The sequence below is a fragment of the Scyliorhinus torazame genome, chromosome 21, assembly GCF_047496885.1.
Source record: "Scyliorhinus torazame isolate Kashiwa2021f chromosome 21, sScyTor2.1, whole genome shotgun sequence".
NCBI classification, from domain to species: domain Eukaryota; kingdom Metazoa; phylum Chordata; class Chondrichthyes; order Carcharhiniformes; family Scyliorhinidae; genus Scyliorhinus; species Scyliorhinus torazame.
In genome coordinates this window covers 24,204,793-24,229,045 of record NC_092727.1, presented here as the reverse complement: position 1 = coordinate 24,229,045, position 24,253 = coordinate 24,204,793, and the positions used below count along the sequence as shown (strand labels likewise).

Here is a 24,253-nt window from a genome sequence, read left to right as displayed (position 1 = left end):
ACTAAACTACAAAATAAAAGACAAGAAGTTCTGCACCAGATTGTGTTGCCATTATATATTTTATGAGGCTGCATATAACAGATGCTCAAACATGTTGCAGTCGAGCCAAATCAAGTACATATCATATGCAACGCAGTGAATCAGAAATCTGACACTTCTGGGCATATTGTTTCATAATGAAGAATTATTTGATGTACAGAAAAACAATTTTTCTTTCACACCATTTGTTTTAAACAGACAATAGCAAAATAAAGTATTTGTGAAACGTTTTAATAACGAGATTTTTCTGGGAGATTATGAACAGCAACGTAAATGATGACTGCTCCCATGATAATGATTCCGAATGCAGATGCTGTTATATTTAATCTTTTGGCAGTCCTAGAGGCACCCCTGGCTTCCTCCATGTTTCCATAATCAAGAGCTCCATTAGCCTGAAAGCACAGTTAAATAAATTTTAATGACAGATGATAAGTAATTTAAATATGTATTTCCTGCGCACTTGTGCCAAGATTTTAATTACCTTCCATTATAATAAGCTAATCAGTAAATATGATAGCAATTCATTATTCAGATTTCACTGCACATTGTGGCTCAAATTAACACTGATTCCTGCTTTATTTTGTTAAAGTTACACCCCATCTTGCCTCCAGGTCATGGCTGTTGCTTTGGGAGTGCCTTTCAGCCTCTGCAATTTGTGTTAATGATCACACACTCACAGACACACAAATGCCTTTGGGCAGGGATCAACTAATTAAGCACAAACTAAGAGTCAAGCCTGGAACCGATCTTGCATTTTTCAGTACCAGGCCAGACAGTATTGGCAGACTGCAGGTAAAGTCTGCTGAACGGCATGTTTGGTGGAGTGTTAGTCGGCGGCTGTGGAGCCACGAAATATTCCGCTATCCAACGGCACCGTGCCATTTATCTTTGGCTTCAGGGAGTTTCTCCCCACTGAGGCTGCACTTAGAGGCACCTCCTGCTGGTGAGCTAAGGTCCCTGGGCTCCCGCAGTGTGATTCGCACTATTCCACCTGCAAGGATACCAGATCAGACCCCAACATTTGCTAGGATACCAGATGAGAACACAAAACAATTTGTTTTAATTTTTAAAACTGTGAGGAAATGATACTTCACCCAGGAGTGATGACTCTTTTAGGTTCAAACAAACTTTAATTTAAACACAGAATTTTTTTTAAATTTAAGGTACGGAATTCATTTTTTTCCAATTAAGGGGCAATTTAACATAGAACGTTACAGCGCAGTACAGGCCCTTCGGCCCTCGATGTTGCGCCGAACTGTGAAACCACTCTAAAGCCCATCTACACTATTCCCTTATCGTCCATATGTCTATCCAATTACCATTTGAATGCCCTTAGTGTTGGCGAGTCCACTACTGTTGCAGGTAGGGCATTCCACGCCTTTACTACTCTCTGGGTAAAGAACCTACCTCTGACATCTGTCCTATATCTATTTCCCCTCAATTTAAAGCTATGTCCCCTCATGCTGGACATCACCATCCGAGGAAAAAGGCTCTCACTGTCCATCCTATCCAATCCTCTGATCATCTTGTATGCCTCAATTAAGTCACCTCTTAACCTTCTTCTCTCTAACAAAAACAGCCTCAAGTCCCTCAGCCTTTCCTCATAAAATCTTCCCTCCATACCAGGCAACATTCTGGTAAATCTCCTCTGCACCCAATCCCTCTACCAATAAAAGCTAACACATCGTACGCCTTCTTAACAACCCTCTCAACCTGGGTGGCAACTTTCAGGGATCTATGTACATGGACACCGAGATCTCTCTGCTCATCCACATTGCCAAGAATCTTACCAATAGCCCAGTACTCTGTCTTCCTGTTATTCCTTCCAAAATGAATCACCTCACACTTTTCTGCATTAAACTCCATTTGCCACCTCTCAGCCCAGCACTGCAGCTTATCTATGTCCCTCTGTAACTTGTAGCATAGCCAATCCACCTACCCTGCACATCTTTGGGTTGTGGGGGTGCGACCCATGCAGACATGTAGAGAATGTGCAAACTCTACACGACAGTGACCCAGGGTCGGGTACGAACTCAGTCTTCTGTGCCGTGAGGCAGCAGTGCTAACCACTGTGCTACCATGCCGCCTTTTCAACACAGAATTAATCACATTAGCATCAAATAAATAGCTTTACAATTATCAGTTAAAACGTCTGATACATAAGGAAAAACTTAAACATACTACCAATACCGGCTACTAATTCCAATTAAACAACCCAATAAAGTTCAGATAAAGTTAACAAAACAGGCGTATTTGCGTAACTGTGTAGAGACTTTTGGAGAGAGTTGCTTTCAAGAGCAGATCCAGTACAGTTCTACTCAACCTAACAGCATTTGGCAAAACTGTTGTTCAACTTAAAATTCTATAACAGACTACAAATCTACAGGCAGACCTGGCTCCTCCCAGTAATTAAATTATCTGTATTCTGCTAAGTTCCATGACCTGCTTCACTAGGCCGAAATACACTCCCTCATAAATTATCCACACTCCAAGGAACCCCCAGCAATTAAAATAGATTCCATGAACCCTTTATTTGTAACCAAGTAAGTGGTTGGAGGGCAGCACGGTGGTGCAGTGGTGAGCACATCCGACGCACGGCACCAAGGTCCTAGGTTCAATCCCAGCTCTGGGTCACTGTCCGTGTGGCGTTTGCACATTCTCCCCGTGTTTGTGTGGGTTTCGCCCCCACAACCCAAAGATGTGCAGTCTCGGTGGAATGGCCATGCTAAATTGCCCCTTAATTCGAAAAAATGAATTGGCTACTCTTTAAAAAAAAAAATTTTAATATTAAAAAGTAAGTGGTTGGAATTAATTCTTACCTCACATTTTACGACATTTTAATTACAGCTTTAGCAGCCACACAGTTCATGGAATCCATACTGTGCAGAAGGAGGCCATTGGACCATTGAGTCTAGATTGACCTTACAAAAGAAAATGCTATCTCGGGTCATTCCCTCACCCGATCCCCGTAACCCTGTGCATTGATCCCGGCCAATCAACCTAACCTGCACATCTTTGGACTGTGGGAGGAGTCCGGAGCACCCAGAGGAAACACACACAGACACGCGGATAATGTACAAACTCCTCACAGACAGTCACCTAAGGCTAGAATTGACCCTGGGTCCCTCGCCCTGTTCGGCAACAGTGCTAACCATTGTGCCACCATTCCTGGATACCTTAACCTAGGTTCTTTCATAATATTACTGCAACAAATATATACTTTAACCAAGGTTTTAAAAAAATTATTGCAAGAGACATAAAATATAATTTTGACATTGATCACACACCGGAGGGCGGCAGAATTCCAAAACCCAACCACGGTGGAGAAATCAGGTTTTTCGATTGTCCTCAGGTTCTGAGCCCACATTGAGTTTCTCACGGTCAGAGAGTGTGGGCTCAAACTGGCCGCCAAAAGCTTTGGTACATTTAAACAGCTTTTCAGTGTGTCATTAATTGAGTGTTGTACGATGGATGAGGTCAGTGTGGAAGGAAGTACAGTGGTGGCCGCGGGAGGAGGGAGGGGGTAGTCAGTTCAGATCAGGCCGGGGAGGAGTTGGTGAAAGGGAGGTTGGTGTTTGGGGGGGGGGGGGCGGGGTGAGGGTCAGGCGGTGGGGTGTAGTCAGGCCAGGTTAGGTCGGGCCAGGGAGGAGTTGGTGAAGGGCGAGGGGAAGGTTGGTGTGGTGCTGGTGGTAGTGGAGGGGGGGAGGATGTAGTCAGGCCAGGTTGAGGGGAGTCGAGGTTCATGTGTGGGTTAATGAAGGTTTGATGCGGGGGGGGGGTTGGAGGGGGGGGGGGGAAATGTAGGATTGAGGAGGTGGGGTCAATTGTACAGTGACCCAAGAGTTAGTCTCAGACTCTTCTATCTGACATTTCCTGGGTAACCATCCAAGTGAGACGGAGCCGTCCAAAATCTCTGACTTGAATTCAGAGTTAGAGACCTTTCCAGCATGGAAATTGCCCGTTGGAAGTTCAAACTCCATGGAGTCAGTGCGTTGGGACATCCGAGAGTCCCGTAACACATCCTTTGGGGTACGTCCGGTCTCTGATGACCCAGGGACAGGAGGATCTGAGCCAGTGTATTTCTGGACAGATTTCTTGTTTGTTTCTCATTTGCAGCAAAGTCAGAAGGCTCGCTGCTGGAGGTAGAAGCACTGCATAAACATTTTGTCAGTGGTGTTAGAAGGAATTATCAAAATGAGTCTCACTTTCACTAATTGTATCGATGTCGCTTTTGAAAGGCATGCATGTGACTGCAGACACAATTAGAACAATCCTGCAATCTTCGACTACATGGGTGTGTTTGATCCGCTACAAACATCAAAAAGAAACATGATTGGTGGGCTTTGAATCCAACTCTAAATATAGTATTTATATTGTCATATCATGCACTTGGCTTTGAAATTCATGTTTGCATTTCAAAACCCATATGAGACTAACTGATTTTGTTTGGGGTTTCTATGGCCCGAGTTGACAATGTGACCCAGTTTGCGAACCACTGGTCTGAATATTATGGTCCTCTGCGATGGTGGACTCTCCTCTAATTCAGAGGGCTCATCTGAGTGAGTTTATCCCCGACCATTTTCTGGGGTGTCTCTGAGACAAATGGACATTGGGGTCTCAGTTGGAAATACAACCTCCAGTGAGGAGGAAAGAAATGTGAGGAAGAGGAGGAGCAGGAGAAGGGTGAGAGGAAGAAGGGAGCACATGGAGGCTCAGGGTGCTGTGGTATTCCATGAAGAGGATAGAGCAGTGCCAGACTCTGAGGGTCAGGAGTCATTACATCCATCAATCGTAACTCACCTATGTGCTCCTCTTTGTGACAAATGTGGATATTTTGTAACACATTTGGGAGTGCTCCGGCTGCACTGGAGGAAGACAGCTGACCGACCACATCCCTTGCCTTGGATGACCTTGGCAGGCATCTGTGTGGCTGTGACGTTAAGCGGCCCACCACTCCAGGAGACTCTTGCTGACACGCATGCAAGTTTTGAGTTTCTGCGGCACTGGCTGAGGTCTGTATCAATGGCTGGTGGACGGAAGAGGTGCTGCCTCCATCGGAAGCGCCATGAGAGGAAATTCCAGGTGGAGACAGCTGCTGCTCATCCTCCACCACGGGGGCCTGCTGGTCCTCCCTGCCAACCAATGAGATTTCAGGAACTGGGGGTGTGTGGCCGAGTTCCCAGATCGCTTGTCGCCCTGGGTCTGTGCCCCAAGCTCAAGGCCAGGACGATGGTGTGCAGGTCGGAATGCATCCCGATGACTGTTGCCAATGCACTCGTTTTGCCCCTGCAGAAATGTTGCCATGGAGGAAGCTTGGCACTCCGAAGTGACTGTGCCAGGGTATGAAACGCCTTTGGTATACCCATCAAGTCTTCACAAATCTCACACTGGATCTCCAGCATCTGCCACCTTACGGGCGACTTCAGAGGCTCATCATCTGACTTGGAGTCAGTCTCCTGATCACCCTGGGCACTCCTCCCTCTGGGCACATGTGGGTCTGAAGCAACCTCACCAGTGTGTGCATGACCCCTTTCTGATGTGACCTTCACTGTTGACTAAAAAGGCAGGGGGATGGAACCTATACAAGGAGTCACAGGAGGGGGAATCAAGGACAAAAACAAAAGACAGAAAGGGGAACAAGAAAAGTGATAGGCATAGAAACCAAAGACCAGATTTAATCAGGGCCACAGTGAAAAATATTGGGAGCGGTATTGTTAAAAAGGCAAGCCTAAAGGCTTTGTGCCTTAACAGACGTTGCATTCACAATAAAGTAGATGAACTAATCGCGCCAATAGAGGTGAATCATAGAATTTATAGTGCTGAAGGAGGCCATTCAACCCATCGAGTCTGCACCGGCCCTTGGAAAGAGCACCCTACCTAAGACCACACCTCTACCCTATCCCCGTAACCCCACCTAACCTTTTTGGAGCATGAGGGCAATTTAGCATGGCCAATCCACCTAACCTGCACATCTTTGGACTGTGGGAGGAAACCGGAGCACCCGGAGGAAACCCACGCAGACACGGGGAGAACGTGCAGACTCCGCACATACAGTGACCCAAGCCGGGAATTGAACCTGGGATCCTGAAGCTGTGAAGCAACTGTGCTAACCACTGTGCTACCGTGCCCCCCTATGGTATGATAAAAGCGGGATTACAGAGACATGGCTGCAGAGTGACTGGGGATGGGAATTGAATGTCCAGAGGTATTCAGTATTTAGGAAGGACAGACAAAAAGAAAAGATGGTGGAGTTGCATTGCTAGTTAAAGACGATATTAACGCGGAGGCTACAGGCAGAGTTCGGCTTGTTAACCACAGGGAGGGCGGTGGAGCAGCTGAGAAAGGCAAGGTGGGTGATTTATGAGCATGGCAAGAAGGCCAGCAGAATGTTTGCACAGGAACTTAGAAAGAGGGAGGCAGCCAGGGAGATAGAGAAAGTAAAGGATGGAGACGGGAACCTGGTGGGAGACTCAGCAGGGGTGAATAAGACATTTAAGGAGTTTTATAGTAGGCTGTATGGGTCGGAACCCCCACCGGGGCCAGAGGGGATGAGGCACTTCCGAGGGGGGCTGAATTTCCAGAAGGTGGACGGGGAGCTGGTAGAAGGGCTGGGGGCCCCGATCGGGATCAAAGAGGTAGCGGAGGGGCTGAAGGCCATGCAGTCGGGTAAAGCCCCGGGGCCGGGTGGGTACCCAGCGGAGTTCTATAAAAAGTTTGTTGGGATATGGGGGCCGCTGTTGATGAGGACATTCAATGAAGCAAGGGAAAGAGGGGTGCTTCCCCCGACAATGTCACAGGCCACGATCACGCTGATTCTGAAGTGTGGGTCCTATAGGCCGGTATCCCTATTGAATGTGGACGCCAAACAGCTGGCCAAAATTTTGTCCACAAGGATTGAAGACTGTGTTCCGGACTTGATTGGGTTGGACCAGACGGGGTTCGTTAAGGGAAGGCAGTTGGTATCCAATGTAAGAAGGTTGCTAAATGCGATCATGATGCCCCCAGAAGGTAGGGAGGTGGAGGTAGTGGTCGCAATAGACGCAGGGAAGGCTTTTGATCGCGTAGAATGAGAATATCTGTGGGAGGTACTGGAACGGTTCGGATTTGGACGGGGCTTTATTGACTGTGTCAGGTTGCTGTATCAGGCTCCTGTGGCGAGCGTACGGACGAATAGGATGACATTGGACTATTTTAGGCTACATTGGGGGATGAGACAGGGGTGCCCCTCTCCCCACTGCTGTTCGCGCGAGCTATAGAGCCGCTGGCAATTGCGCTGAGAACCTCAAGGGGCTGGAAAGGGTTGGTCCGGTGGGGGGGGGGGGGGGGGGGGGGAGTGAAACACAGAGTCTCACTTTACGCAGATGACCTGCTCCTGTATGTATCAGACCCAGTGGAGTGGATGGAAGAAATCATGAGGATTCTGGAGGAACTTGGCAGGTTTTCGGGGTCCAAACTAAATATGGGGAAAAGTGCGATCCAGGCAAGGGGACAGGAGAGCCGACTGGGGGAACTGCCTTTTCGAGTGGTAGGGGGAGGTTTTAGGTATCTAGGCATCCAAGTGGCGCGGGAATGGGAACGGCTGCACAAACCTATTCTGGCCCGTCTGGTGGACCAAATGAAGGACGATTTTTGGAGGTGGGACGCGCTCCCGTTGTCACTAGCTGGGAGGGTCCAGACGGTGAAGATGACGGTCCTTCCGAGATTCCTGTTTGTGTTCCAGTGTCTCCCCATCTTTATTCCGCGGAGCTTTTTTAAATGGGTTAGTAAAGTTATCGCGGGCTTTGTATGGGCGGGCAAGACCCCGCGAGTAAAGAGGGGCAGGCTTGAGCGGAGCCGGGGAGAGGGCAGGCTGGTGCTGCCAAACTTCAGTAACTACTATTGGGTGGCAAATATAGCCATGATCAGGAAGTGGGTGGTGGGGAGAGTGTCGGCATGGGAGCGCATGGAGGCTGCATCATGTAAGGGCACCAGTTTGGGGACGTTGATAACGGCGCTTTGGCCTTCCCGCCGGCACGGTACTCCACCAACCTTGTGGTGGTGGCAGCTCTGAGAGTTTGGGGGCAATGGAGGAAGCATGTGGGAGCGGAGCGAGCATCGGTCTGGTCTCCAATCTGCAATAACAACCGGTTTGCCCCGGGAAGTATGGACGGGGGGTTTCGGAGATGGCAGAGGCAGGAATTGAGAGAATGGGGGATATGTTTATAGAAGGGAGCTTTCCTAGCTTGAGGGAGCTGGAGGAGAAATTTGGATTGGCGAAGGGGAATGAATTTTGGTACCTGCGGGTGCGGTACTTCCTACGTAGACAGGTCTCAACTTTCCCGCTCCTACCACCAATGGAGATTCAGGATAGGGTAGTTTCCAGAGGGTGGATGGGAGAAGGGAAGGTCTCTGACATCTATAAGGAGCTCAAAGGGTCAGAGGACACGCAGACTGAGGCGCTAAAGTGCAAGTGGGAGGAGGAGTTAGGAGGAGAGATAGAGGATGGTCTCTGGGCAGAGGCGTTGAGTAGAGTCAACGCGTCCACAACATGCGCCAGGCTTCCAGTCTGGAGGAGCTAAGGGGGAGGGTAGTGCTGCCGAGGGGTAGTGAGTTCAGGTATCTACAGGTTAGGGACTTTGCATGAAAGGTCTGGAAGGGGTTCTCTAGATTGCCAGGATACACCCCGCTGGAGCGACTGCTGCTTTCGGATGTGGAAGGGGAGGGAAGAATTGGGGATATATATAAGTGGCTGGGGGAGCAGGGAGGCGGCAGGTGGTGAAGATCAAGGAGCAATGGGAAGCGGAGTTAGGCATGGAGATAAATTGGGGAGTATGCCAGTGCTTATGTAGTTACATTGTATATGTTGTGTTGCCCTATTATGTATTTTCTTTTATTCCCTTTTATTCCCATGTATTTAATGATCGGTTGAGCTGCTCGCAGAAAAATACTTTTCACTGTACCTCGGTACACGTGACAATAAACAAATCCAATCCAATCCAATGGAGTGAGCCACTGCGAAGGGTAAACGGGACCTCCTCTTGTGCAAGGATGAGCCTGATACAGTTTAAGGTGGTGCACAGGGTGCATATGATTCGGGCGAGAATGAGTAGGTTCTTTCAGGGGGTAGCAGATGAGTGTGAGAGGTGTGGGTGGGGGCCAGCGAATCATGCGCACATGTTTTGGGGTTGTGAAAAACTGGGAAGATTCTGGGCGGAAGAGTTCGCGGTCTTAGCCAGGATAGTGGAGGAGGGAGTGGACCCGGACCCTTTGGTGGCGATATTTGGGGTTTCAGAGAAGCCGGAGCTCATGGAGAGGAGGAAGGTCGATGTCTTGGCCTTCGCCTCTCTGATTGCATGGCGACAAATTTTGCTGGAGTGGCGGTCGGCATCGCCACCGGGTTAGCAGCATGGTTGGGTGACCTGTATGACTTCCTGCGGTTCGAGAAGGTAAAGTATGAGTTGAGGGGCTCAGCAGGGGAGTTTGAGAAAAGGTGGGGGATGTTTGTGACCGTGTTTGAGGAGCTGTTCGTCGCAGGGGGTGGAGGAGGGGGGGGGGGGGGGGGGCGGTGGGGGGGGGGGGGGGGGCGTTGGGTGATGGGGAGAGGGGTGAAAAAGGAGAAAAATCTGTACAAACTGCATAGTTGATTGTTGGGAAGTATGTTTCCCGGGGTGTTTATTTGCTGTAACCTACTTTGTTACAAGTTTGAATAAAATGCGTTTTTTAAAAAAACATGTGCCAGGCTCAGCCTGATACAGTTCAAGGTTGTTTACTCGGCTCACATGACAGTGGCCCGGATGAGCAGGTTCTTTGGGGTAGAAGATAGGTGTGCAAGGTGTGCGGGGGGGGGGGGGGGGGGGGGGGGGGGGGCGGGGGTGGGGCCATGTCCACATGTTTTGGCCATGCCCAAAGCTCAGGGGATTCTGGCAGGGGTTTGCGGACGTTATGTCCACGGTATTAAAAACAAGAGTGGCGCCGAGTCCGGAGGTGGCGATTTTCGGGGTGTCGGTAGATCTGTGAATCCAGGAGGAGAAAGAGGCAGACGATCTGGCCTTTGCTTCCCTGGTAGCCCGGAGGCGGATACTATTAGCTTGGAGGGACTCAAAGCCCCCGAAGTCAGGGGCCTGGCTCACTGACATGGCTAGCTTTCTCTGTTTGGAAAAAAATCAAATTCGCCTTGAGAGCGTCACTGCTAGGGTTCGCCCGGAGGTGGCAACCGTTCGTCGACTTCTTTGCAGAAAATTAAACGTCAGCAGTGGGGGGTTAGTTTAGTTTAGAGTAGGGGGTTAATAAAGGTGGGACCTGTAAGTGAGGAAGCAGGCTTTTTGCACTATGTTTATAGACTTATGCATATTGTTTATTTTGTCGTTGTTGTAAAACCAAAAATACCTCAATAAAATGTTTATTAAAAAAGAAGTTAACGCAATATTGAGGAAGGATATTAGCTCCGACAAAATTGCAAAGATTCTGGGTGGGAGTGTTTGCAGTCTTAGCCAAGATAGTGGAGGCGGAGGCGGAACCGGACCTTTTGGTGGCAATATTTGGGGTTTCAGAGAAGCCAGAACTCATGGAGAGGAGGAAGGCTGATGTTGTGGCCTTCGTCTCTCTGATTGCACAGCGGAGGGGAGGGGGAAAGGGGGAGGGGGATGTGGGAAAGAGGGGGAAAGGGAGGAGGGGGAAAGGGGGAAGGGGAGGGGAAGAGGGAAAGGGGGGAAAGGGTGGGAGGGGGAAAGGAGGGAGAGAGGCGAAGGAAGGAGAAGAGGGGAAGGGGGAAGGAGGGAGCAGGGGAGGAAGGAAGGAGAGGGGGAAGGGGGGGAAGGAAAGGGGGGGAAAGGGGGGAAAGTGGGGAAAGAGGGAAGGGGAGGGTGAAAGGGGGAGGGGGGTGAAGGGGAAAGGGGAGGGGGAAGGGGAGGATGAGGGTGAAAGGGGAGGGGGGGGGGTAGTGGGGGAAAGGGGAGGGGGAGGGGTTGGTCCAAGCTCCATTCGCAGCTGGAACATGGTGCAAAAAACCCGCTTCTCTTAAAGGAACTCTGTTCCTCTTAAAGATGAGCTGCACTCATTGAAAGGAAGCAGGTTGCTGTTGGTTTCCTGCATTGGTACTGGCTGCATGAACATAAGAAAATGGGGCATAGAGCAGGAGTACGCCATTCAGCCCTTCGAGCCTATTGTCATTCAATAAGATCATTGTTGAGCCGGTTGTGGTCTCAAATCCACTTTACTGTCAGACCACAGCCCCCCCCCCCACCCCCCCCCACCCCCCCCCCCCCGCCCAACCCCCCACCTCCCTTCCCACCACATAATCCTTGTCCATCAAAACTTTGTCTCACTTAGCTTTTAGTAAATCCAATGACCAAGGGCAGCACGGTAGCATTGTGGATAGCACAATTGCTTCACAGCTCCAGGGTCCCAGGTTCGATTCCGGCTTGGGTCACTGTCTGTGCGGAGTCTGCACATCCTCCCCGTGTCTGCATGGGTTTCCTCCGGGTGCTCCGGTTTCCTCCCACAGTCCAAAGATGTGCAGGTTAGGTGGATTGGCCATGATAAATTGCCCTTAGTGTCCAAAATTGCCCTTAGTGTTGGGTGGGGTTACTGGGTTATGGGGATAGGGTGCAGGTATTGACATTGGGTAGGGTGCTCTTTCCAAGAGCTGGTGCAGACTCGATGGGCCGAATGGCCTCCTTCTGCACTGTAAATTCTATGATAATCTATGACTCAGCCTCCACTGCTTCCTGGGGAAGAAAACTCCACAGATTAATGACCCTTTGAGAAAAATAATCTCTCCTCGTCTCATAAAAGAGAGATCTCTTCTTCAAAAACTGTGTTTCCCGGTTCAAGTCTCTGACAGAAGTGGAAATATCCCATGCTTTACCCTATCACGTACCCTCAGGATCTTATAATTTCAATAAGATCACCTCTCATTCTACTCAATTCCAATGTGTATAGGCCCAATCTGTTCAACCTTTCTTTCAAAGATAACTGCTTCTAATGCAATTACAGGTGTGATCTACCCGAATGGGAACAAAGTTCCATAACGGGCGCGTTTAGCGGCGTTGTTCCCCGAATCTCAAAAAGTCGAGAGATCCCACGCTATCGAACGGGACTCTGTTCCCATTCAGGTCGATTTGGGGCAGCCTGCACAGTGACGCTCCATCCGCCAGAACTCCTTAGTGAAGGAGGAGATTGTGACGCCATTTTGAAATGGTGCCCTGATCTCTCGTCCCCTGATGTGACACCTGAAAGCTCCAACTGACCTATAAGGGCACCCCTCTACACCCGTACAAGTCACCCCTGGGACTGATCCCCATCGTGGGGAAAATGCCCTGGCAGTTGGCAGTGCCACCTGGGCATCTTGGCAGTGCCAGGCTGGCAGTGCCACGGTGCCCAGGTGGCACCAGTAGTGCCAGGGTGCCACCCTGCCCAGAGGGGACCAGACGGAATGGCACTTATGGAGGTCTCCCAGGCGATTGGAGCCCTCCAGCTGCATGTCCTTTGGACAGGGTGGTGCCCTGGCACTGCTGATGCCACCTGGACACCTTGGCAGTGCCAGCCTGGTGCCCTGGAAGTACTACCTGGAAGTGCATGCGTGTGATCGAGTCAGGGGTGACCTGCGTGGGTGTTGGGTGGGGTGCGGGTAGTCTGGGTCGTTATGGGGCCCTCGAAGATCGGGCCACCATTTAAAAATGGCGAGCATAGCTCGCCACTGTACAAAATGGGGCTATGTGCGACCTCAGCCACACGTTCCCTGCTGAGACCCCTTTTACAACGCGAGTGACGTTTTATAGCCATGTGTTTCTCGGCACTATGAGAGCGGGGAAAAGCGTGGCTAAATGCGCTCACTATGGATCTTTGTTCCCAATTAGTTGAATGGAGCCCATAGGTAGCAGAATGCGGTGGGCTGCAATGATGGACAACTTACTTTCAGCAATGAGCAGGTTCCCCCATTGGTCAGCTATGGATGTGCTTTCAAACCGAAACACAGAAATATAAAGCATATTACTACTACTCACAGACTAGAATCATAGAATGCTAAAATGCACAGAAAAAAGCCATTCCATCCATCAAACCTCTGCCAGCTCTCTGTATGGACAATATAGCTAGTTTCCTAATTTCCCTAGCTTTTCCATGTAGCTCTGCAACTTTTCTTTCCTTTCAAGTTTTTACCAATTCCCTTTTGAAGGACGTGGTTGAATTTGCTTCCCACACTCAGACTGTAACTGTTTGCTGTCTAAAATTGATTTTCCTCATGTTGCCTTTGGTTATTCTCCCAATTATTTTCAATATACGCCCTCTGGTCCTTGACTACCTGCCAAAGGGAACAGCTTCTCTATAACTATGATGACTAGGCCCCTCATGATTTGGAACACCTCTATGAAGTCTTCTCTTAACTTTCTCTCCACCAAGGTGAACAGCTCCAGATTTCCTATTTCAATCTGCATTCCCCTTTTCCTGCCCCGATCGAGCCCTTACGTAATCTCTACCAACCTGCTGTAGCCAGCCAAATGGAAAATAAGGAAGGATGGATTCCTAAAAAATAAAATTACTTGATGATGTTTGGACTGAGGCCCGCTTTTGCTAATTTTTACAAACACTCCTGAACAGTCACTTGAACAAAGCTCTCACAGCTGGTGGGGTTTTTCTTTCAATACGTAGATTGAGGTTTGACAAATCCATGGGACTCTGACTGTGGGTTTAACGTTGACCTGAGCAAGGAAGGCACTGCAGTTTTGTCACTGGCTGATTAGAAGAGGAGCAGAGACAGAAGATGCCATTCGAGGCAGGTTCTTTACATTCCTTGGAAGAGACAGCAGGAATAAAAGTGCCTTCTGGGCTCCACAAGAATTGTTTTGGCCTATCCTGCCCCAGAATCCATCTCCTCTACCCAGCTACTCTTCTCTTCCCATCCCCCCTCGACCTCCCCCCACACCGTTCCTACGATGAGTTAACTCCAGAACCCTTGTTCCAGCAGGTTACCAAGAATCACAGGATCATTTGCTTCTCTGCAAACTAACTACTGCTTATCACCTCTTCTAGGGGCTCAAATCACCGTAGCCTCATTCTTCCACAGGCAGGAAATTAGCTGACTCCCCCACCAGAAATATTTCGATGTAATCTTCGCAGTTTCCATTGTGGTAACTGCTCTCAATCTTTCCACCAGTGCTTTCTTTCTTGAGTACTTGCCCAATTCTACAATCTTAGTATACAACGAAGTACACAGAGTATGAAGAATTAACTCTAGTAGCAGTGTCTCTGGAATGTTGTCGATCCATGGATGATTACAATCCAAAACACCTGGCGGCAGATCTACACAATGTCAGCATGATCGATGACGCAATGATCAACAATCTCTTGGAGCTCACTGGCAATTCCTCACTCAAACAAAGAACAAAGAACAAAGAAATGTACAGCACAGGAACAGGCCCTTCGGCCCTCCAAGCCCGTGCCGACCATGCTGCCCGACTAAACTACAATCTTCTACACTCCTTTGAGGAGCTTGGCTATAGTAGAACCTCCTTGGATATTTTTCTTGCCATAAGCTTTTAGTAAAGTTGACCCTGTTGGTTGTCTATGATTGTCAGAGAACAGTCGAAATGGTTTCTCTCATAGGAGTGCTGAAGCCGCGCTTTCTGAGTGTTCCAATCCAGTAGTAACAAAGTCCTCTTATCTGAGTGTTTGATGTTAAGTGGCACTGTCACATTGTCGATGAGAGAGCTGTTTGCTCCATCATTGTTTTGGAGCTCCCTCATAAAGTGCTATCAAGGTGTCACTTCCCCCATGGTCTTCTACAAGTCAATACGTTGTAGCAGTGATGGAATAAGATCTCAGCTGCACACAGTTCCTCAGCTATTTTAGGCTTTCATGATGGATCTCAGACTGGTTGCAAATGCCTTTTGCTTCTCCGCTAATTCTCATCTGAAGACAGGTCTATTCAGAAATCAATTTCTTTGATTTGGGTCAATAACTTGCAACAAGAAAGAGGTTGGAGGGGGGTGCTCCAGCCAAAGAGGAATATTGTTACTATTCAAGCCAAGAACGCTGCTGGAGCATACTTTTCTCTTTATTTTTATTCCTCTTTCCAAAATTACTGAACATAAATCAGAGTGCACACACTTATTTACACATTGATAAAGTGGAAATCTAACAATTCTAATTACAAATCAGTTACTTGAATTTTGGAAAATTTAAAAACAGCTGAATTGGCGATCAAACAAACAATTTACAGATATACCTTCTTACATATTTGTATATTGTAGAAGAATTAGCTTCAACGGTGAACCCAGAGAAAAATATCCAGAAATTTGAATCTCTTATTTCACAAAACTTTCTTGAAACGTCAGTGGATGTGTTATGAAGTACCACTTCCATTGAAAACCTCATCCAAATAAAATGCTGAGGTATTAGTAACAGTGAATTCATGAAGTTTAAACCTATTTAGTTTCAGTCTTTTCGTTCCCCATTGCAACAGCCTAAAGTTTATGAAAAAGTTATGCAGTTCGACAACTAACCTTACAGGAATAAATCACTGCTGCTATTCCAAATGGAAGACAACAAAAAACTGCACTGAAAATGGACCATCCTAAATAGGTTGCCACTGGTTCGTCGTTAGGCTTTTCTGAGCTCTTCATCACCCAGCTCCACTGAAGTTGTGTGACGTTTTCAGACTCTCTACTGCACTAAGTAAGTCCGACAGTGGTGCTTTTTTGGAGGCTAGTTCTTCTGTGAGTCTTCAAATTATTCCACTTCCTATTATTATGGGTGGTCCCTGGAAATCAATAAAACATAAAATTATAATTTAGAATTGTGCAGTTCTGTAAAGGGAACCTGTGACCCTCAAAGAGCAGGTTACTCATTCTTATTTGCGCTTACATCTTTCCTGTTATTTAAATTTTATGTCTGTTGAGGTTTGAAATAGTCTGTTTAACTCAGTTGTTTCATTGGTAGATACATCCTAAATCAAGTCTCCAGGACCTAATAGTATCTTTAACTTGACATTTATACCGATTAATGGAAAATACATTTAAACCTAAGAGTCACAGAGTTTTTACAGCATGGAAAGAGGCTCTTCAGCTCATCATGTCCACGCCAGCCATCAAGCACCTATTCTCACTAGTCCCATTTGGATGGCATTTTAAGTGCTCATCTAAATACATTCTTTCATGTGAGGGTTCCCACCTCTACCACCCTTTCAGACAGTGAGTTCCAGATTATTTTCTCTGTTCCAAGGAAAACAACCCCAGGTTATCCAGTCTCTCTTGATAGCTAAACACACCAACCCACGCAACATTCTGGTGAATCTCCTTTGCTCCCTCTCTAGTGCAATCACTTCCTTCCTATAGGATGACGATGGGAACTGCACACAGAACTCCACTGTGGCCTAATCAGGTGTTTATACTGTTTCATCATAATCTCCCTGCACTTACATTCTGTGCCTTGGGTAAGAAAGACAAGTAACCCATATGACTTCTCAACCACCTTACTTACCTACCCTGCAGCCTTCAGGGACCTATAGACATGCACACCAAGGACCCTCTGTACTTCCTACTGGCCCACCATTCATTGTATAATCCCTTGCCTTGTCCATCATCACAAATGCATTACCTCATACTTTTCAGGGTTAAATTCCATTTGCAACTGTTCTGCCCATATAACCAGCCTGCCTATATCGTCCTTTAATCTAAGAATTATCTCTTCACTATTTACCTCAGCACAAATTTTTGTGTCATCTGCAAACTTACTGATCATAGCTCCTACATTCACGTCCAGATCATTGATGTACACTACAATGACTAAAAGCATTGGAACACTGTTGAACAATCAAAGGTTCAGAGATCATTTTCGACAAGCAAAGACAAACCAATGGACTCCCCCAAAACTATCTCCTGAAAATGCATGCATGCCAATGACATCTGCCTTGCAACTCAAGGACCTGAACTTAAACGAGGGCTCGTCAAGACTTGAACAATACTGCAACACATGGCGACTCAAGCCATGCTGTGCAAAACAGCATCCAGCCTATTCCATCTTTACAATGCAAAAGCCAATAAGGAGCTTAACGTCCAAATGAAAGGCTACAAGTTAAAGCACCTAACTCCAACATACCTTGAAGTGGCCTTAGCTGGGACACTAACCTCTTGGAAACATGTAAAAAAAATGCAACCAAGGACAAGTCTAGCTCGTCAAACTAGTCAGCTCAACATGGGGTGCTGCTACCACCACTCACTCTCATACTCATTAGCAGAATACTGTACCCCTGTTTGGTCAAGATCATCACACAGACACAGAGTTAACATCCAGCGTATTACTGGAACATTACACTCAACACAACTCGCTTTATTCCCTGTCCTGGGAAGCATTGTTCCTCCACATAACAGCTGACTTGCAAAAACCCACAAAATGATAGGAAAATTTCACAATGCCCCAACCTGCCACTTAATGCTGATCTATTCAATCGGCCCAAGGTACAACTCGCATCAAAAACGCCAATCTGGAAAAACACTCCCACACAGTACTTCCAACGCAAATTCCACCTGGACAAAGGAATGTGAATCATTGGATATGGCAAACAATTGCCTGCTAAGACCATAAGACATTAAGATTTAGGAACAGAAGTAGAGTTTTTGGTCTATCGAGTCTGCTCTGCCATTCAACGGGATCATGGCAGATCTGATATGAAAATTCGCAACTCCACTTTCCTGCCTTATCCCCATAGCCCTTGATTCCCTCACTGATTAAAAGTCTCTCTATCTCATCCTTGAACATATTTAACAATCCAGCCTGCAAAGCTCTCCATGGTAAAGAATTCCACAGATTCACTACCCTCTGAGAGAAGAAATTCCTCCTTAGCTCTATCCTAAATGGGCAACCCCTTAATCGGAGATTATGCCCTTTGGTACTAAACTCGTCTACAGGAGCAGACAGCCTCTCAGTATCAACCCTTTCAATCCTCTATGTCTCAATAAGGTTGCCTCTCATTCTTCTAAACTACAATTTGTACAGGCCTGACCTGACTTAACCACTCCTCATAAGAAAATCCCTCCATACACAGCATCAATCTAGTGAACCTTCTCTGGACTGTCTTTAATGCCAGTATATCTTTCCTTAGGAAAGGAGGCCAAAACTGTTAACAGTATTCCAGGTGTGGTCTAACTAGTGCCTTGTATAGTTTTAGCAGGATTTCCCTATTTTTATGCTCCATTCTCTTTGAAATAAAGGTCAACATTCCATTTGCCTTCCCAAATACCTGAACTTGCATGCTAGTTTTTTATGATTTATGCACAAGGAGCTCAAAATCCCTCTGTGTTGCAGCTTTCTGCAGTCTTACCCCATTTCAATAATACTCAGCTCCTTTATTCTTCCTACCAAAGTGCATAACTTCATTTGCAAACTTGGCAATAGTGCATTCACTTCCCTCATTCAAGTCGTTCATAAATATTGTAAATAATTGTGGTCCCAGCACAGATCCCTGGGGCACTCGACTAGTTACATGTTGTCATCCTTAAAATGTACCTCTTATCCCAACTCTCTGCTTTCTATCAGTAAGCTAATCCTCTATCCATGCTGATAAACTCCCCAACATCATGGGTTCTTATCTTTCAAACACTTTTTGGAAATCCAAGTGTATTACATCTACTGATTCTCCTTCATATCTCCTGCTTGTTACCACCTCAAAGAATTCTAATAAATGTGTCAGACATGATTTCCCTTTCAGATGCTGACTATGCTCCATTATATTATGCATTTCTAAATGCTCTGCTATTACATCCTTTATATATACTCTAACATTTTCCCAATGACAGAAGTTGAGCTAACTGGTTTATAGTTTGTTTTTTGTTTCCCTCCTTTTTAAAATGACGGTGTTGCATTGGTGGTTTTCCAGTCCACTAGGATTTTTATAGAATTTAAGGATTCTTGGACGATTACTACCAGTGCATCCATTATCTCTGTATCTTCTTCCTTCAATATCCTGGGATACAACCTACAGGTCCAGGGGACATATCGACCTTCAGTCCCATTAGTTTCCCCAGTACTTTTTCCTTAATATTGTATTTATTTCCGCTTCCCCTTCTGCCCCTTGATTATTTTATATTTTTGGAATGTTATTTGTGTCTTCCACCACGAAGACTGATGCAAATATTTGTTTACTTCGTCTGCCATTACCTGGTTCCCCATTATTATTTCCCCAGTCTTATTCTCTAAGGGGCCAACATTCACTTTGGACTCTCTCTTTCTTTTTATGTATTTGAGGAACTTCTTGATGTCCATTTTTATATTGCCTTCTAGTTTACCCTCATCGTTTATCCCATCCCTCTTATCTTTGGTTATCTTATGTTGGTTTTTAAATCTTTCCCAAACCTCTGGCTCACCACTAATCTTTGCCACGTCACATGTTTTTTTGTTCTTTCAGTTTAATACTATCCTTCACTTTCTTGGTTAACCATGGTTCATTTATCCCCTTCCTAGAATTCTTCTTCCTCACTAGGATATGTCTTGTTGAGAGTCATGAACTATTTTCATAAACATCTGTCATTGCTTAGCAACTGTCTTTCCTGCTAAATTCCTTTCCCAATCCGATCCAGCCAACTCTGCCCTCATTCCTGTATAATTACCCTAATTTAAGTGCAGCACAGATCTTTCTGACACTCTCTCACCCTCAAATTGAATGCTAAATTCTACCGTGTTATGGTCATTGCTACCTAGGGGATCTTTTACCCTGAGATTGTTTATTAAAGCTGCCTCATTACTAAATCTAAAATAGCTGAATCTCTGGTTGGATCCACGACATATTGTTCTAGGACTCTATCCCAAATATACTCTTATGACATCTTCCTCAGGCTTACCTCTGCCAATTAGAATTTCCCAATCTACATGAAGATTAAAGTCACCCATGATTGAAATACTGCCTTATTTTATCTTCTAATTATTCTCCATTCCACCAGTGTCTTCTTCCCCTTAATATTTCCTACTTCCACCCACATGGATTCTACATCTTCAAATCCAATATAATTTCTTGTTATTGTACTTATTCCATCCCATACTAACAAAGTTATCCCACCACCATTTTCTTCCTGCCTGTCTTTACGAAAAGTCACATACCCCCGAATACTCAGTTCCCAGTTTTGGTCTAAAACTCAAACCAACAGCTGCCTTGGAAGGTTGAAAGCTTCTAAGGAAAGAGTGGCCCACCCTCAACCGGTTCAGGATCGGCCACAGTCCCTGCTTGGCCAACCTCTACAGATGGGGCAAAAGCGCCAGTCCCCATGTTGGAGAAAGCAAACTATGCACCACAACATAGAAGAATCCACAGACTCAGTGGAGGCCTATTCATACTCAACGCGGCAGGACTGGAGGAAACTTCTTGGCTTAGGGGCTTTGCATTTGCGAAATAAATAAAATTATTGAGAAGCTTTTGCGGCATTTCACAGGTGTAGAGGCAAGAAATATGTCCAGGTACTAGAGCAATTTCTCCCTTGTTGCGTTTTCTTCTTTTACTCTTTTACTCTGTCCTTTCTGTGGCTCTGTTCCAATTATGGCAATCAATAAGTTTGCCCTTCTTTCTATGTTATCTATAGTCTGATGCTTAGAGTCGCCAGGTATGAAATGATACCACCACAAGGTTCAACCGGCTATCGATCAAAGAGCCAAACACCAGTTAGTTAGTTCAAGGTCAAGGGTTCTTTATTGACACACAATTAGTCATGCAACATAAACACTACTAGTTAACTACACCTATCGACCAAGACAACCTGTACTTAACTTCAGGCACCCGGCTTAGGTCAGAGAAACAGTGGCCGCTGTTCAATTCTGGATCTATCGTGTTCGAAGGAGTAACTGCTGCTCAGCTAGGCTCATCCGTCTGGTAGCGAGCGTTGAACTTAGACTTGCTTCTGGTGTTGCTGCAATTGGAGATGGCCATGACCGGGGTACCAGGTCCAAGAGAGGACGAACATGTGACGAACTCTTCTTCCTATGCTTGGGGGTTTTTGCGCTCTTTTGGGTGGTCCTTCAGTTTGGGCCCCACTAATTGGGCGATCCCTGATCATTCCGTTTGATTCCTAACCAATAAGTGGGCGGGGATCTGGATGGCTGGGCGTGTCCCAACAGTCACTGATCCCGTTGTTTACGCTTCCCTTGAACAGGGAGTGGCGCCGAAATGTCTGGGACTGTACCGGTCGCTCGAGTACCAGTCCTTTGTTTTGGTGAAGATGGGCCATCAAATGCTAATTGGCCCCATTAAAATGCTAATTGGTCGGAGTTTCGATACCGTCTGGACTTCTTGCTTGCAAATATGCATTTCAGGCTCTGAGCCTGCCTGAGTCTTGGCCTGTCCATTTTACCCGCTAGGCTTTGCGAGTTTCTCTGTACCTAGTTGTCAGTGGCCATCCCAGATGGCTACACCCTCCATTCTGATACTTAATTTCATGAGTACACTTTGTCTTCTATTTCTTGACACAATTTCTTTCCAACATTGTGTTCTTTAAATATTGTTTCAAAATATTTCACGTGAGACGTTGCCAAATGTTTTCTGGAAGTTCGGAGAAACCATTTCATTGGGAGTTGAGCTTTTACTTGGAGTAGCACCTGGCGAGCAGGATTTTCACATTCTAAATCCTTGCTGGTAATTTCATCTGAAACTCTTGCTGTGAAAGCAACCCTCCAAACCTTAGAATAGCTTCCATTATTTTATCTGCTGTTGAATTTAGGAGTGCAGTTGGTTGGATTGAGATAGACATAGAATTTACAGTGCAGAAGGAGGCCATTCCGCCTATCGGGTCTGCACCGGCTCTTGGAAAGAGCACCCTACCCAAGCCCACACCTCCACCCCATCCCCATAACCCAGTAACCCCACCCAACACTAAGGGCAATTTTTGGACACTAAGGGCAATTTAGCATGGCCAATCCATCTAACCTGCACATCTTTGGACTGTGGGAGGAAATCGGAGCACCCGGAGGAAACCCACGCATACACGGGAAGAACGTACAGACTCCGCACAGACAGTGACCCAAGCCGGGAATCGAACATGGGACCCTGGAGCTATGAAGCAATTGTGCTAACCACTATGCTACCGTGCTGCCCACGGTAAGCTCCTATATATATATATATAGACAGTAATCATATTTGCTGGTTTCCAAATCATTAATACCATCACACATAAATATTTATATATGTGTGAATGTTTCCATTACAAATGCCTATAGAAAGGTTTAATCAAAATAGCATCTAAATTGTATTTCTTTAAAAGCTTAATGATAATAACACTAATTGATTTACTTTGGACAGAATGAACTAATTTGAATACTAAATTCACCCCTAATTACATTAACAGCTAAAATTGATTTCACTAATTGTTTTAATATTTTCCTTTACTCAATATTAAATTACCTAAACTAAGTAATTGAGGTGGAATTTTCCTCTGTTAAGAAATAATAAAAAATTTTTTTTAGAAATTACAACTCCCGAAAGAAATTTAGCCTGATTTGATGAAGTAATGTCGAAAGTGATTTTTGAGTTTGCATTTCTTCCGTGGCAGTTTGTATTGTGAACTGATTGTTTTTAAAATGAAAATTAGGTACTTCTGTTGGATACAAATGCGGTAACTATGCAGAGTTTTCCAGATCTCGCTATTTCTTTTCGATTGAATAGGAGCTTACAACTTTTAGTTTCCACTATTTCTAATGTGTGTCTGTTCAACTTTATCATAATTACGGGGCAGCACGGTAGCACAGTGGTTAGCACTGCTGCCTACGGCGCTGAGGACCCGGGTTCGATCCCGGCCCTAGATCACCTGTGTGGAGTTTCCATATTCTCCTCTCCCCGTGCCTGCATGGGTCTCACCACAACCCTAAAATGTGCAGGGTAGGTGGATTGGCCACACTACATTGGAAAATAATTGGATACTCTAAATTTATTAAAATAAAACGTTATCATAATTCGCCATTAACATCGCTTTCACAATCTATTGTCAAATCCTGAATAAGAGACGTTCTTCTTTTTTTGTTGTTTCCCTTCACTAATTTCTTTGCACCTATTTTTAGTTGTGAACAGCAACATGATAGGACTGAAGGGGTCTGTCATTGCTTTCTAACGTAAAACATAGAGGAAAATATGACCCTGACTCTCCTTCATTATAAGCTTCAAACTATTTGCTGTCTCTTTATTACAAAGCACTTCTCAATTATTTGGTTTTTTTCTCACTGTTGTGCCGATTTCCATTTACACCCGTCAATCTGCCCACCTTCATCCTGCCTTTACTGATGCATTCCTTCAACTGCTCAAACTGTCACTTCTTTGCATCCTTTATTCCTCGCATTCTAGAATTTGGCAATTTCAAACATCAATGCTCTGTTCCATTAACTATTTCTGTCAGTGGCTGAGCTTTTGCACTATGTTATGTCATCTGGATGCACATTAACTGTCAGCGTGAATGGTCCTCTGATGCGGTTAGCTCCTGTGTTCTCGGTACAAGCTGACATGAGAGATTTAAACTCGCCAACCTAGCCGACAAGTGCTGATGGCCTATATTTCAGTGGTGGATTTCTTTCCCGTTTATATTGAACTCTAATAGTTGGGAACCACACAACAGCCCGGCCAAAATCGTAACAAGGTCTCAGCAACGGCTCAGTGGATATTACTCTTACACTCTTGAGTCAGAGGTTGTGGGTTCAAACCCCACTATGGAGATTTGAGCATTAAATCTAGATTCTCACTCTGGCGCAGAGGGAGCGATGCTCTGTCGCAGTTGCCATCTCTTAGATGAGAAGTTACATTTAAGACATGACTAGTTTGTCAGGTGGCTGTGAAAGATCACTTGTTGCTATGTCAAAGAAGAGCTCTCTGCAGGCTCCTAGCCAATATTTAGCCTGCAAGCAGCCAATATTAAAACAGATCTTCTGGTCATTATCACATAGCTTTCTGTAGTACCTTGCAATGCGCATAATTGATTGGTGTATTTCTTACATCACAACAGTGACTGCACTTCAAAAGTACTTGGATGTAAAGTACTTTCGGATGTCCTGAGGTTATGGAAGACACTCTGGCTGGGTTTTTCCAGCCCTCCTCTGCACGGCTGGTTTCCAGCAGCAGAGGCGGCTCGCCATTGGCTGCCAGTGGGATTTTCCAGTCTCCCCAAAGTGAATGGCCATATGCGCTGCTTGTTGGCCGCTGTGGGGCGTTACCTTCAGTCGGTGGAAAGGGCCGGAAAATCCAACGCTATGTAAATGAAAATCCTTAAAAGTACATGTG

At 46.0% G+C, this 24,253-nt stretch overlaps 1 long non-coding RNA gene across 2 annotated transcripts; it reads right to left on the bottom strand.

The window, feature by feature from the left end:
* Window positions 1–40: 40 nt before the first annotated feature.
* LOC140397962 (uncharacterized) lies at window positions 41–23,282 on the bottom strand. 2 transcript variants are annotated; one of them, XR_011937354.1, is made up of 3 exons: window positions 23,247–23,282; window positions 15,519–15,775; window positions 41–431 (listed from the first exon to the last, which is right to left on the bottom strand). It is a non-coding gene; the product is annotated as an uncharacterized lncRNA (long non-coding RNA). The 2 variants fall into 2 exon arrangements; XR_011937353.1 differs by having other exon boundaries at window positions 23,207–23,265.
* Window positions 23,283–24,253: the final 971 nt, after the last annotated feature.